This window comes from Heteronotia binoei, chromosome 21 (genome assembly GCF_032191835.1).
Source record: "Heteronotia binoei isolate CCM8104 ecotype False Entrance Well chromosome 21, APGP_CSIRO_Hbin_v1, whole genome shotgun sequence".
Lineage (NCBI taxonomy): Eukaryota > Metazoa > Chordata > Lepidosauria > Squamata > Gekkonidae > Heteronotia > Heteronotia binoei.
Window position 1 is genome coordinate 191,861,344 of NC_083243.1, and position 17,104 is coordinate 191,878,447.

Here is a 17,104-nt window from a genome sequence, read left to right on the forward strand (position 1 = left end):
CTAAAGGGGAGGTGGCAGGGTCACACTAGAAACACCTTTTTGTGAAGTGAATGGGGGTTCTGTGGATGTGCTTTGCTTATCAACCTCAGTCTTTTCAATATGTTAAGTGCCTGTCACGTGCTTGAAATATGTAACCAGAGTTTAAGACAATAAGTATCTTAAACTACCTTGATTATGTCTGAAAGAACTTAGTATTGCTCCTCTATCAAAATGAAGCCAGGCAAAGATTAATAGAGTTTTGTCAAGAGAACTAACTGGTCATAGCGAACACTCTCTTCCAACAACCTAAAAGGCGACTCTACACATGGACTTCAGCTGATGTCCAACACAGAAATCAGATTAAATGGGCAATAAATGTAAATAAAGAAATACAGATGGATACATGGGAATATTTATGGAAGAACTCTATGAAACTTTCAACGTCAGAGTATTAAAGAGAACTGTTTTAAAATGATGTATAGATGGTATATGACTCCTAAAAAATTGGCAAAGATGAATAACAAGATGCCAGATGTTGGAAATGTAAAAAATATGAAGGTTCTTTCTACCATATGTGGTGGACTTGTGAAAAAGCGAAAAAGTGTTGGCAGATGATCCAACAAGAAATTTCTAGGATCTTGGGATATGAATTCAAGAAAGCTGCAGAGACTTTTCTGTTGGGATTACAAATGGAAAAATTTCCAAAAGAAAATAGAACTATAATTTGGTACTTGCTTTCAGCTGCTAGGACACTATATGCGCAGTTATGGAAGCAAGAAAAAATACCAAAAAAAATGGGATTGGATTGTAAAAGTTATGACATGGAGTGAGATGGACAAATTAACAAGAACTTTAAGAGACTATGATTTAGAAGATTTTAAAAGGGAGTGGAAAAAAATTAGAAGTTATGTAGAAGACAAGTGGAAAGTAAAAGGACATTGGACAATTTTTGATAATGATTAAACTTTAGAAGAAAGAAGAATATTAATTTTAGTTCTTAGGAATTAAGGGTACCTTTTAATGTAGTATTTTGAGTAAATAACACTGGCGGGGGTCAAGTAACAGGGGGAGGGGTGATTAGAAAGAAGCATATGGGATAGATGAAAAGAAGTTATTAATGGAAATTATTACCATATGTTATCAATAAAATTATTTAAAACAAGAAATCAGATTGATTATATGCTCTGCAGTCAAAGATAGAGAAGCTCCTTATAGTCAGCAAAAACAAGAACTGGAGCTGACTGTGGCTCAGATCATGAGCTACTCACTGCAAAATTGAAGAAAACTGGGGAAGCCATTAGGCCATTCAGGTTTGACCTTGATCACATCCCTTATAAATATACAGGGGAGGTGAAGAATAGCTTTAAGGAACTAGAGTTGATAGAGTGCCTGAAGAACTATGGATGGAAGTCCGTGACACTACAGAAGGCAGCAATCAGCACCATCCCAAAGAAAAAGAAATGGAAGAAAGCAAAGTGGCTCTGATGAGGCTTTACAAATAGGTGAGGAAAGAAGGAAAGCGAAAGGCAAAGGTGAAAAGGAAAAATTCACCCAAATGAATGCAGATTTTCAGAGAACAGCAAGGAGAGATAAGGAAGCCTTCCTGAAGAAACAATGCAGAGCAATAGAGGAAAATAATAGAATGGGAAGGACAAGAGATCTCTTCAAGAAAATTGGAGAATCAAGGGAACATTTTCTGTAAAGATGGCCATGATAGAGCACAAAAACGGTAGGGACCTAACAGAAGCAGAAGAGATCAGGAAGAGGTGGCAAGAATACACAGAAGAATTATACAAGAAGGATCTCAATGTCCTTGACAACCATGACTGTAAAATTGCTGACCTCGAGCCAGTCATCCTGGAGTGTGAAGTTAAATGGGCCTTAGAAAGCATTACTAACAACAAAGCGAGCGGAAATGACGGTATCCCAGTTGAGCTATTCAAAGTCCTAAAGGATGATTTTGTTAAAGTGATGCACACATTATGTCAGCAAATTTGGAAAATGCAACAGTGGCCACAGGATTGGAAAAGATCAGTTTATATTCCAATTCCAAAGAAGGGTAATGCCAAAGAATGTTCAAACTATCGCACCAGTGCACTCATTTCACATGCCAGCAAGGTCATGTTAAAGATCCTACAAGCCAGGCTTCAGCAGTATATCGATTGGGAACTACCAGAAGTTCAAGCTGGGTTTCAGAGAGGTCGAGGAACTAGAGATCAAATTGGCAACATTCGCTGGATTATGAAGAAAGTGTGGGAGTATCAGAAAAACGTCTATTTGTGTTTCATTGACTACGCTAAAGCCTTTGATTGTGTGGATCACAACAAACTGTGGCAAGTCCTTAAAGAGATGGGAGTACCAGACCACTTCACATGTCTCCTGAGAAACCTATATAAGGGTCAAGAAGCAACTGTCAGAATGGGATATGGAACAACTGATTGGTTTAGAATTGGAAAAGGAGTTCGACAAGGATGTATATTGTCACCCTGCTTATTTAATTTATATGCAGAGTACATCTTGTGGAATGCTGGCCTGGATGAAGCACAAGCCAGAATTAAGATTGCCGGGGAAAACATCAACAACCTCAGATATGCAGATGACACCACTCTAATGGCAGAAAGTGAGGAGGACCTAAAAACCTCTTGTTGAGGGTGAAAGAGGAGGGCACAAAAGTAGGTTTGAAACTCAATATCAAAAAAACTAAGATAATGACTTCTGGTTTCAGCAACGCACGGCTAGAAGCGGCTCAGACCGGCACGTCCAGAGCCACTTCTAAATCTGATCGTAGAGGGGTTGCCCCTGAAGGATGACTCGACTCTGGGGCCCAGGAAGGGTCCCAGAAGGCAGGGGGCTTGAACGGTAGAACAGGGGTGTCAGCGGAGGTGGCAGTTCCCCGATCCCGCTTGCTCCTAGCCTCATCACTCCGATTGCCATTTTTAAATGGCAAGAGGGTCAGCCACTGGCTTCTTCCTTTTTCTCTCTGCACTCTACACTTTGGACCTTAAAATCTTCCAGTACCAAGATAAGTGGCATTGATCTTCCTACTGTTGTAAGTGTTCTTTTCCTATACTATCTTTTGAATGGTAATATCTCTGACAAGCAGGAAAAAGGAGAACCAGGACTGAAGCAGATTTCAAGTGGGGCAAAAGACTGAGAAGGGGGGGGGTAAACTCTCCCCCATTCTTTTTCAAGGCTTGCAAAAGTTTCTGCCTAACCTGGTAATATTGAAAACACCTGCATGAGGAGACCACACCAATCTTTATTTATATAAGAGACTTGATGGCTGAATTTAACGAATCTGCTTTAAACCCCCTTTAGGGGAGAAAAATGTTTTGGATTTTGGGAAAGATGCTTGTTTGCAAGTGTATATGGATGTGAAAGACAGCTGGCTTAAAAATACTCTGAAGCTTAAATTGAAATGTTCTGAATGAATTTATAAGAGTTCCAACCGACTTTTAAAGGCTGCTGGGTATTTGACGTTGACTTAAAAGACATAGCAGGATCTCTGGCTGTAAGAAGAATACCGCTACATATTTTCAAAGTGGATTTTTATCTATTCTTGTTGGATGATATGGATATAACCTTTTAAACTTGTTTTTATTTTTTCTTTGCCTTCTTTTTATCTGTGGCTGGAATATTTTTGACATGGTTTAAATATTTTTTGGCTTGGGATTCTTTTTATTTTTATGCACCCTTCATTCTTTTTGTATTACCAAATAGGGGGACCTTTCTTCACAAAATGCAAGGGTGACAGTGAACGGCAAACTAACAGATGTAATCAGCATTCAAAAAGGTACAATACAAGACTGTTCATTGTCACCTCTACTTTTTATCTTATCTCTAGAGGTACTGAATAATCAAATAAGGGAAGATACAAGTATAAAGAGAGCTCTGATAAAAGATGAACAATATAAACTCAGAGCCTTTGCAGATGATCTAGTCTTTATACTAGAACAACCAATGAATTCAATAGACTGTCTCATAAATAAGATTAAACAATTTGGTTACTGGGCAGGATTAAAGATTAATTACCATAAAACAAAATTTTTGACAAAGAATATAATGATGGAACAAATTCAATCCTTCCAGCAAAAATCAGGGTTTTTGTATGAAAAAAGACTCAAATATCTTGGTGTTATTTCAAAAAATGTAGCAACTTAAAAACAGATAATTATGACAAACTACTTAAAAAATTTAAAAATTAAAAAAGATTTGGAAAAATGGTGCGACTTGAACCTATCCTTAATGGGAAGAATAGCCTTAATAAAGAAGAACATCCTCTCAAGGTTACTATTCCTGTTTCAATGGCACGACTTGAACCTATCCTTAATGGGAAGAATAGCCTTAATAAAGATGAACATCCTCTCAAGGTTACTATTCCTGTTTCAATGGCACGACTTGAACCTATCCTTAATGGGAAGAATAGTCTTAATAAAGAAGAACATCCTCTCAAGGTTACTATTCCTGTTTCAAATTATTCCAATATTTTTAAATAGTGGATTTTTTCAAGAACTGAACAAGATGGTCTCCAAATATGTTTGGCAAGGCAAAAAACCCTAGAATTAAACTGAAGACATTGCAAGACTCTAAATTAAGAGCAGGTATGGGCCTTCCAGACTGGCCGTTGTATTATAAAGCTTCTGTGCTTTTATGGGTAAGTGACTGGATACTACTGAATGATAAGAAACAATTATTGTTAGAAGGACATGATCTTACTATGGGGTGGCATGCATGTTTATGGTATCAAAGACTTGAAGGCCATTCCTATTTTAAGAACCCTTGGTTTCGAAAATCCTTGTGCCATACGTGGTCATGGCTAAAGACCAGAATTTATCAAAACATTCCAAGATGGGTTTCTCCAGTAGAAGCATTTACTCATCCAAATCTCCTAAAATCAAATCAGAATTATAGGTATAATGACCTGTTGGGAAAAGATGAAAACCAGAGAAGAGCTGGAAAATATGGATATCAACAAGAACTGGTGGTTGAGAATGCAAGTTGAATCTAGATATGCCAAAGACAAGGCGACAGGTTTCAATACAGAACAATACTCATTTGACAAAAAATTTTTGGGTCCACAGGAAAAGCTAATCTCCAAATTATATGCATATCTACTTCAGATGAAGACACAAGACGGAGTTATAAAAGATTGTATGGTTCAATGGACAAAATTTTTTGGTCATAATATTACATTAGAAGAATGGGAGAGACCGTGGAAGCTCAACATTAAATTAACTAGGTCAGCAACTTTTAAAGAAAATTTGTATAAGATGTTTTATAGATGGTACTTGACCCCACAGAAATTGTGTAAGATTTATACTAATATGTCTAACAAACGTTGGAAATGCACTAAACAGGTTGGTTCTTTTTACCATATGTGGTGGACATGTGAGACAGTGAAAAGTTATTGGAAAATGGTGCATGAAATATTACAGAAGATTATGAAGACACAGAACTATTTTTATTGAACATATTTCCTGAGGACTATTCCAAAGAAATGAGACATTTGTTGGCACATTTTAACTCAGCAGCCAGGATTCTCTTGGCGCAGAGATGGAAATCTCAGGAAATTCCCACAAAAATGGACTTGGTGGGAAATATTTTGGAAACAGCAGAGCTGGACTTTCTATCCCAGCTGTTGGCTGGGAGATCTAAAGAAGAAGCAAGAAAATACTGGATGAAATTTTACACCTGGTTAGACACTCAAGACTCGTAAGATTCTCTGGTGTGAACTTATTTCTCCTTTCCCCCTGTATTTTATATTACAAAATTGCCTTTACTGGAATTGTCAAAACTAATAGATAACTTTAACAAAAGATTTATAGTATAAAATTTTAAAATGTTGATGAAGTTTAGTATAGACATAATAATATGGGACAATTTATGTAAAGAAAGTATTGTAGATGTAAGCTTGCATTTTTTGAAAGTATTATTATTCAGAGTATGGTCAAAATGTATTGTGCTTTCTATTCTCCCTATCCCCTAACCTTACTCTTTTTGAAACCAATAAAACTCTTTAAAATTGGAAAAAAACTAAGATCATGTCATCCGGCCCCATCACATCTTGGCAAATAGAAGGGGAAGACATAGAAGTAGTGACAGACTTCACATTTCTGGGATTCAAGATCACTGCAGATGGTGACTGTAGCCATGAAATTAAAAGACGTTTGCTCCTTGGAAGGACAGCTATGGCGAACGTGGGCAGAATAATAAAAAGTAGAGACATCACCCTGCCAACAAATGTCCATATAGTCAAAGCGATGGTATTTCCAGTAGTAATGTATGGCTGTGAGAGCTGGACCATAACGAAGGCCAAATGCAGAAGAATAGATACTTTTGAGCTGTGGTGCTGAAGAAGAATCTTCAGTCCCTTGGACTGCAAGAAGATCCAATCAGTCAGTCCTAAGGGAAATTAACCCAGACTGTTCCCTGGAAGGTCAGAGGCTGAATCTGAAGCTCAAATACTTTCGCCACCAATTGAGAAGGGAGCACTCGCTGGAAAAGATCCTGATTCTGGGAAAGACAGAAGGCAAAAGAAGAAGGGGACGGCAAAAGATGAGATGGCTGGACAGTGTTACTGATGTAACTAACATGAATTTGAGCAGACTTTGGAGGATGGTGGAAGACAGGAAGACCTGGCATGACTTTGTGTATGGGGTCGCAAAGAGTCGGACAAAATCAAGTAAAAGATCACCTTCACTGGCATACATTAATTTGTTTTAAATACAGATTAGAGAACTGCTGTGGTGTAGTGAGTAGAGTGTTAGGCCGTTTTCGCACTCACGTTTTACTGGCGCCACGACCCTCCTGACGCCGGCGAATCTGCATGGATTTCGCACCAGAAGCGCCGGCGCACCCAGAAGCGCCGGCTACTTCCGTCGCTAAGCCAGCGCAAACGCAAATCGCAAAGATGCAGGAAAACGTTTGCGCTGGCTTAGCGACGGAAGTAGCCGGCGCTTCTGGGTGCGCCGGCGCTTCTGGTGCGAAATCCATGCAGATTCGCCGGCGTCAGGAGGGTCGTGGCGCCAGTAAAACGTGAGTGCGAAAACACCCTTAGATTAGAGAGCCAGTTTGGTGTAGTGGTTAAGTGTGTGGACTCTTATCTGGGAAAACCGGGTTTGATTCCCCACTCCTCCACTTGCACCTGCTGGAATGGCCTTGGGTCAGCCATAGCTCTGGCAGAGGTTGCCCTTGAAAGGGCAGCTGCTGTGAGAGCCCTCTCCAGCCCCACCCACCTCACAGGGTGTCTGTTGTGGGGGAGGAAGGTAAAGGAGATTGCAAGCCGCTCTGAGACTCTTCGGAGTGGAGGGCGGGATATAAATCCAATATCTTCTTCTTCTTCTTCTAGGATTTGGGATACACAAGGTTGAATCCTGACTCTGCTATGAAAGTTTACTGGGTGACCATGGACCACAATCAGACCTAACCTACCTTCACTGGGTTGTTGTGAGGAGAACATGGATGAGTTCTTGCTGAGCAACCATGTACAAGATTTTCTGCAACTCTTCCTTTTATATGTATGGGACAGCTAGTTTGTATTTCAGTGAAAGCTGAAAATTGAGGGAAAGGGGCTGGAATTTCCATGAGGCCCTCCTCTCACTCTTGTCTTGAGATAAAGTTCCTAAAGCTAGGCTAGCCTTTGTCTGAAACAGCAGCTTGCAGAGGACTGAATATTTATATTTATTTGTGCAGCTGAAATGCGTAGTGGATCAAAGGTTGTTGTTCAGTCGCACAGTCGAGTCTGACTCTTTGCGACCCCATGGACAAAGTCATGCCAGGCCCTCCTGTCTTCTACCATCCTCCGAAGTCTGCTCAAATTCGTGTTTGTTACATCAGTAACACTGTCCAGCCATCTCATCTTTTGCCGTCCCCTTATTCTTTTGCCTTCTGTCTTCCCCAGCATCAGGATCTTCTCCAGGGAGTGCTCCCTTCTCATTTGGTAGCCAAAGTATTTGAGCTTCAACTTCAGCATCTAACCTTCCAGTGACCAGTCTGGGTTGATTTCCCTTAGGACTGATTGGATCTTCTTGCAGTCCAAGGGACTCTCAAGATTCTTCTTCAGCATCACAGCTCAAAAGCATCTATTCTTCTGCGCTCAGCCTTCCTTATGGTCCAGCTCTCACAGCCATACATTACTACTGGGAATACCATCGCTATGACTATACGGACTTTTGTTGGCAGGGTGATGTCTCTACTTTTTATTATACTGCCCAGGTTCATCATAGCTGTCCTCCCAAGGAGCAAACGTCTTTTAATTTCATGGCTACAGTCACCATCTGCAGTGATCTTGGATCCCAGAAATGTGAAGTCTGTCACTACTTCCATGTCTTCCCCTTCTATTTGCCAAGATGTGATGGGGCCAGATGCCATGATCTTGGGTTTTTTGATGTTGAGTTTCAAGCCTACATTTGTGCTCTCCTCTTTCACCCTCAACAAGAGGTTCTTTAGGTCCTCCTCACTTTCTGCCATTAGAGTAGTGTCATCTGCATATCTGAGGTTGTTGATGTTTTTCCCGGCAATCTTAATTCCGACTTGTGCTTCATCCAGGCCAGCATTCCGCATGACGTACTCTGCGTAAAAATTAAACCAAAGGTTACCTAAATGTTAATTAACATTTACCATTTACCTCAATGTTAATTAACATTTACCATTTCTGTATAGGTTTAACATTTTTTGAACGCTTGTCAATAACTGTTATATCAATTCTGGAAAGTATGTCAGTATTATTATTCTCCTGTTGCACGTGAGGTGGCTGTGGCTAGTGACCTGCGTATGGCCACTCAGAAAGTTCCATCAGAAGCAAGATTTAAGCTAAGGTTCCCTGGATCAGGGGTCATGCTTATAACTACCACACTAAATTCAGGTGGGTAGCCATGTTGTTCAGAAGCAGCAGAACACGGTTAGAGTCCAGTGGTACCCTTAAGTCCAACTAAATTTTATCCAAGGTATAAACCAGGCTTCCCAATCCCCAGGTCCCAGCGGGGGATTCCCCAATTTTACAGGCTTCCCCCCTCCCCCAGCCAGCTGGCCAGCGGGGGAAGCCCCACCCCCACAGCCATTATGCACCTCCACAAAAGATTCCCATAGGGAATGATGGGGAATTGATCTGTGGGTATCGGGGGCTCTGGGGGGCTGTTTTTTGAGGTAGAGGTGCCAAATTCTCAGTATAGCATCTAGTGCCTCTCCCCAAAATACCTCCCAAGTCTCAAAAGGATTGGACCAGGGGGTCCAATTCTATGAGCCCCAAAAGAGGGTGTCCCTATCCTTCATTATTTCCTATGGAAGGAAGGCATTTTAAAAGCTGTGCTGCCCCTTTAAATATGATGGCCAGAACTCCCTTCGGAGTTCAATTATGCTTGTCACACCCTTGCTCCTGGCTCCGCCCCAATGTCTCCTGGCTCCACCCCAAAGTCCCCAGATATTTCTTGAATTGGACTTGGCAACCCTAGTATAAACTTGTGTGTGCAAGCACACTTGTTCAGATACAAACAACCAGTGCCGTACCAGAGAAGGCAGAGCGGGGTAAGCAGAAGACAATGAGAATTCCATTTAGGCCATGCCTGCGTACTAATTTTTCTTTGCAGCCTTCAGTCACTATAGAGTTGAGGGGTAAGATTATCCAGCATCTGTCTTTTTTGAAAGAACAGGTGGATGTTTCATGCAGTAACCATTACCTGAAGCAAAAAGCTGCCTAGAGATGAATAGTGAATATGAAATGGCATGGATCTCCGACCAAATAATAATAGGTCCAAATCTGTGATCTATTTAACAAAAGAATGTGAGCAAAGTGTCAACAAAAACAATTTCATGGTATTTTATGAGAGGGCAAACTGAAGTATATAGCTTTAGATGAAATAAAGTCACACACACACACAATGTATTGATTTGACATCAGAATGTTATCAGTTAATTCACTCACTGGAGAGTATTTAGATAAGCTAAGAGGAGAAGATCATTTTTTCTTTTATTGCAGTAGGCTCTATCTGGGAGATTGCTGCCTAGGGAAACTGCAAAAGCTTTTTAACTATTGTGTTTGAAACACCTCTTAATAAATAGAAAAGGCTATTTCAAAAAAAAAAAAATAGTCATTTTTTTTCCTTCTTCATTTGCCAGTTGCTTCTGCTTTAAATTCTGACAGTGCATATAGTTCAAGAGCATAGGATATAAGGTAATGACATTTCGATGGCAAGAGGAGGAATAATTAGAATGCCACATTTTTCCTGCCAGACATTCTGTGCCTAGAAGTAGAAATTCAGTGGATCCTGTGAAGTGCAAATACAGCACAAATGAGTCGATCTTTTCCTCCAGCAACTCCCTGAGGCTTCCAAAAACCTAATGTTGGAGATCATGGGATCTGCTTGGACAAAAAACAGCAGCAGCAACAAAACCTCCACATAGCCTGAGGGGGATGCATTGAGGAGAACGGAACAAAATCATCTCTAACTTTTCTTCCCCCTGTTTCTTTATTTCTCATTTCTTCCCCACAAATGATGTTATAAATTTCTAAATGGCCCTTGGCAGAAAAAAAGGTGTCCCACCCCTGGGATAGAGAGTTATCTGCAATCTAACCTTTCCTTGGTATAGCGCCAGTTGAAGGATGCACTGGCGCCCCCTCCTTTTTCCAGTAAACAAATGGTTTGTAAATTGTCATCCAAAGGTCACAAGGTCGATTTACCAACCCTTCTTTCTCACAGCCAGATAGTTCCCCTTTTTCTCTCTGGTTTGGAATGCTATCTGACTTCAACCCAGAAGGGTAACATCTGGTAACTTTGAATTCCTGCATAACTGTAAACTAGTGTTTCTAATATAGTACTTGTTTTAATCCTCACTGCTAATGTTCTTTTTGAAATATTCTTGCATACATTAATACATGCCCTTGGATTATTCCTGGTGAGTTCCATGCCTCAGATCTATTTAAGTACCTTAGATCTGAAGAGTTCATCTACCTGGTTATCTGTTTGTGGAAACTCATTCTGCAAGTGGCCTACCTTGCAGGGTTAACTTGCTTGATTAGTCCCAGTGAGGTTAGAAGCTTAACCCTTAAAGTTTGGATAGTCTAAGGTGCTGGTGGCAGATACCAGAACTAGTAAGTGTGTGGACACACAGCAGTGTTTTGTAATTTTGTGCTCTGCCAGCTAATTCTCTAGATTGGAGATTCTTGACAGAACCTAACTCATTGGGTTATTTTGAGGATAAAATGGAGTACAGGAGAATGCTGTAAGCCATAGAGGATCCCCATTGGGTAAGAGTCAGATATAAATGAAGTAAATAAATATTGGGAATGTATAACTGGAATCCCTCTCATGGATTGCTGCCTTGACATGCCAAGAGAGCTTGTTCAGTTCAGTGAGGCTGTGGGCTATGCCATGCAGAGCCACCCAAGATGGACAGGCCACAGCTGAGAACGCAGACAAAATGTGATCAACTGGAGAAGGAAATGGCAACCCACTCCAGTATCCTTGCCAAGAAAACCCCATGGACAGTAAAAAAAGGCTAAAAGATATGGCGCTGGAAGACGAGCCCCTCAGGTCAGAAGGTGCCCAATATGCTATTGGGGAAGAGCGAAGGGAAAGTCCAAGTAACCACAGAAAGAGTGAAGCGGCTGGGCCAAAACCGAAAGGATGCTCAGCTGTGGATGTGTCTGATGGTGAAAGGAAAGTTAATGCTGCAAAGAACAATACTGCATTGGAACGTGGAATGTAAGATCTATGAATCGAGGTAAGGTGGATGTAGTCATGCCAGTAAGGTCATGTTAAAGATCCTGGGCCACAGGACTGGAAAAGGTCAGTTTATATTCCAATCCCAAAGAGGGGTAATGACAAGGAATGTTCAAACTATCGCACCATTGCACTCATTTCACATGCCAGCAAGATCATGTTAAAGATCCTACAAGCTAGGCTTCAGCAGTATGTAGATCGGGAACTACCAGAGGTTCAAGCTGGGTTTTGGAGAGGTCAAGGAACTGGAGATCAAATTGGCAATATTCGCTGGATTATGGAGAAACCCTGGAAGTATCAGGAAAACGTCTATTTCTGCTTCATTGACTACGCTAAAGCCTTTGATTGTGTGGATCACAACAAACTGTGGCAAGTTCTTAAAGAGATGGGAGTACCAGACCATCTCACCTGTCTCCTTAGTGGATAAACAATTTTATTAGTAACATATGGTAGTAGAACTATAACTACAACTTATAAAAAGCTTAATATATATTAAGAAAAAGACCATCATTCTACCCCACATCTTACTTTCTCCCACCCCTCCCCCAATTACTTGACCCCCGCCAGTGTTATTTTCTTTAAAAAAACAGATATTAAAGGTACCCTTAACTATCAAGAAAAAAAAACGAAACAAAAAAGAAACATAGGGAAGAAGAACCCCCTTCAAGAGTTATATTGTTATCTTAAAAATCTTAATCCTCAAAAATTGTCCAATGTCCTTTTATTTTCCACTCTTTCTCTACATATCTTCTGAATTTCTTCCACTCTTGGTTAAAAAGTTCTAAATCACAGTCTCTTAATTTTCTTGTTAATTTGTCCATTTCACTCCATGACATAACTTTCATAATCCAGTCCCATTTTTCTGGTATTTTTTCTTGCTTCCACAACTGCGCATACAATGTCCTAGCAGCTGAGAGCAAGTACCATATTAATGTTCTATCTTCTTTTGGAAATTTTTCCATTTGTAATCCCAGCAGAAAAGTCTCTGCCTCTTTATTGAATTCATATCCCAGGATCTTAGATATCTCTTGTTGAATCATTTGCCAAAACATTTTAGCTCTTTCACAAGTCCACCACATATGGTAGAAAGAACCTTCATGCTTTTTACATTTCCAGCACCTATCTGGCATCTTATTGTTCATCTTTGCTAATTTTTTTGGAGTCATATACCATCTATACATCATCTTAAAACAGTTTTCTTTAATACTATGACATGTTGCGAGTTTCATGGAATTTTTCCACAGATATTCCCAAGATTCCATCTTTATTTCTTTATTTACATTAATTGCCCATTTTATCATTTGAGATTTCACTACTTCATCTTCTGTAGCCCATTGTAAAAGTAATTTGTACACTTTTGAAATTAATTTCTCATTATCTCCAAGCAGAACTCTTTCCATTTCTGTTTGTTCTTTCCTTATTCCTTCAGCTTTGATATCATTCTCCATCAAACTTTTTATTTGTTGCATTTGAAACCAATCATATTTATAGTTTAGTTCTTCTGCAGTTTTCAATTCTATTTTCCCGCTTTGTATTTTTAGTAACTGGTTGTGTGATAGTTGTTTTTCCTTGACTGTTTTGGCCGTTAACTTTATCACTTCAGCCGGCACTATCCATAAAGGTCTCCTCTCATCACCATATTTCTTGTACTTTATCCACACATTTAATAAGCTACTCCTTATATAATGGTGAGAGAAAAGACCGTCCATCTTCTTTTTTCCATAGTACAAATATGCATGCCAGCCGAATTTTTTTCCATGGCCTTCTAACATTAGAAGTTTTTTATTTAATAACGTTATCCATTCTTTTAACCATACTAAACAAATTGCTTCATGATACAGTTTCAAATCTGGTAATTGGAATCCACCTCTCTCTTTCGCATCTATCAGGACTTTCATTTTAATTCTAGGTTTCCTCCCGGCCCACACAAATTCCGAAATTTTTCTTCGCCATTTATCAAATTGCTTAGCATCTTTCACAATGGGGATGGTTTGAAACAGATACATAATCCTTGGTAAAATATTCATTTTTACTGCAGCTATTCTACCCAACAGTGACAAATTGAGCTTGTTCCACTTTAGCATATCTTCTTCTATTTTACGCCATAGCTTTTCATAATTGTTCTTAAACAAATCAATATTTTTCATTGTTATCTCTACCCCTAGGTATTTTACCTTAGAGGTAACTTCACAACCCGTCTCCTGAGAAACCTGTATAAGGGTCAAGAAGCAACTGTCAGAACAGGATATGGGACAACTGATTGGTTTAGAATAGGGAATGGAATTCAAAAAGGATGTATATTGTCACCCTGCTTATTTAATTTATATGCAGAGTACATCATGCAAAATGCTGGCATGGATGAAGAACAAGCCAGAATTAAGATTGCCGGGAAAAACATCAACAACCTCAGATATGCAAATGACACCACTCTAATGGCAGAAAGTGAGGAGGACCTAAAGAACCTCTTGCTGAGGGTGAAAGAGGAGAGCCCAAAAATAGGCTTGAAACTCAACATCAAAAAAACTAAGATCCGGCCCCATCCAGCCCCATCACACCTTGGCAAATAGAAGAAGACATGGAAGCAGTGTCAGACTTCACATTTCTGGGATCCAAGATCACTTCAGATGGTGACTGTAGCCATAAAATTAAAAGACGTTTGCTCCTTGGTAAACCTGGGCAGTATAATAAAAAGTAGAGACATCACCCTGCCAACAAAAGTCCGTATAGTCAAAGCGATGGTATTCCCAGTAGTAACGTATGGCTATGAGAGCTGGACCATAAGAAAGGTCAAGCGCAGAAGAATGGATACTTTTGAGATGTGGTGCTGGAGAAGACTCTTGAGAGTCCCTTGGACTGCAAGAAGATCCAATCAGTCAGTCCTAAGGGAAATCAACCCTGACTGTTCCCTGGAATGTCAGATGCTGAAGCTCAAATACTTTGGCTACCAAATGAGAAGGGAGCACTCACTGGAAAAGATCCTGATGCTGGGAAAGACAGAAGGCACAAGAAGAAGGGGGCAGCAAAAGATGAGATGGCTGGACAGCGTTACTGATATAACTAACACAAATTTGAGCAGACTTCGGAGGATGGTAGAAGACAGGAGGGTCACCTGGCGTGACTTTGTCCATGGGCCGCAAAGAGTCGGACTCGACTGTGCGACTGAACAACAAAAAACAATAACTGGAATTGCTTTTAGTGTTCTAATTCAGATTCAGCAGAAGTTTTTGAAGAAAGTTTCATGATTATTCATGGTTCAGGAGAAAAGTAAATGTTTGTTTTATTTTTATTTTATAATTTGTGTTGACTCAACCATTCTCTGTCTCCCCAGTCAAGGAAACAATGGGCAAAAAGGGCTACTTTGTTGTTGTTCAGTCGCACAGTCTAGTACGACTCTTTGCAACCCCCTGGACAAAGTCACGCCAGGCCCTCCTGTCTTCCAGCATCCTCCGTAGTCTGCTCAAATTCGTGTTTGTTACATCAGTAACGCTGTCCGGCCATCTCATCTTTTCCCATCCCCTTTTTCTTTTGCCTTCTGTCTTTCTCAGAATCAGGGTCTTCTCCAAGGAGTGTTCCCTTCTCATTTGGTGGCCAAAATATTTGAGCTTCAGCTTCAACATCTGACCACCCAGGGAACAGTCAGGGTTGATTTCCCTTAGGACTGACTGATTGGATCTTCTTGCAGTCGAAGGGACTCTCAAGAGCCCTTAAAACCAGAGAAGGGGGAAATGGGAGTTAGAGTATTTTTATTTCTTTATCCTGTTTTTATTTATGTTACTCGTTTTATTTGACTTTTTAGTATTTGGGCACTTTCTGTCTGAGATTTTAAAATGAGTGTCGGAACAGCCTGTATCTCTGTGTCAAAGTCTTGCAGAGTGAACTGTGTGAGCTCTCTAGAAGAGAAGTCTGTAGGGAAAAACATTTAACCTTTGCTTTGTCTCAAAGGTAGCCCTGATGAGTGGTTTTAGAGTGTATGTGAAGTGCAGAAAAACCTAATATCCAGACTAAAAAGGGTATAAGGTAGTCCCCTGTGCAAGCACCAGTCGTTTCTGACTCTGGGGTGACGCTGCTTTCACAACGTTTTTGCAGCAGAATTTTTTACTGGGTGGTTTGCCATTGCCGTCCCCAAATATGCAGACTACATTCAGTTAAATTACATTCAGTCACCAGTTTGGTGTAGTGGTGAAGTGTGCAGACTCTTATCTGGGAGAACCGGGTTTGATTCCCCACTCCTCCACTTGCACCTGCTAGCATGGCCTTGGGTCAGCGAGAGCTCTGGCAGAGGTTGTCCTTGAAAGGGCAGCTGCTGGGAGAGCCCTCTCCAGCCCCACCCACCTCACAGGGTGTCTGTTGCGGGGGAGGAAGGGAAAGGAGATTGTGATTTTCTTGAGGAATTGTATTTACTCTTTTGTATTCCAGATGGAGTACTGAAGGGAAGTATCAAAGCATGGTTGGAGAACCGGATGATCTTCAAAGTTAGTTAAGTCAGCATTTGTGCAAACTGTGAGCTGTTTTTCCAGATTGTATGATTTGAAACAAGCATGGGCACTTCTGCTGGCAAAAGTGGGGGACAAACATGAAAAGGTAGAAGACTCGATCTGTATTTACAAGGTGTCAAAGCTGGAGATTACAGAAAAAATACACAAAAAAGGAAAAAGAGGCCCAAATTATAGAAGCGCAGTAAAAGATTCTGACTACTAGATTTCAACTGATCACCAATTTAGAATCTGGTACTGTTTATAAAGTATGTGACTCATTGGATAGATGCTAGTACTACTCGATTGGGTAATAATGAACATAGGGAAATTTTCCAGGTTCCATGCATTCTTATAAATTGCCAGATTATAGAAATAAATCACAAAATACAAATGGAGAACACAGTATGTGAAACAGCAGACCAAGTAATGAATGCTGTGTGATACCTTAAAAATCCACTCTAGACATTGTTAAATAAAGCTACTCAAATTTACTGAACTTCTGTCTTGTGTATTCTTAATATTCTACAAATACAATAGTTCAGCCAAACATTAACAAAATACGTAAACATGTATAGGTGTTTATTGTTTATATAAGTGTTTGTAAGTATTTAAATATAAGTGTTTAATTGTTTTCAGCTGAATACTTGCAAAGAGTTTTAGTACCCTTAAAGGGACCTGCCATTCTCAGACCTTTAAATAAAGCATGATAACTAAAGATTGATGGAGTCCAAATTGGGTGGGTGCCTTTGGCCTCTTGGAATAAAATCTGTTTGATATTAACGTGTGTCTCATATTTAAAGATGACAAAAAAATACCATATACAGTAAATTGCAAAATGATTCTAAGTACACAGATGGAACTTCTGCTTTCCCTGTGGCATCAATTACTGACCATTTAAAGCAATGCATTTTTAGGATTTATTGGTATGACCCA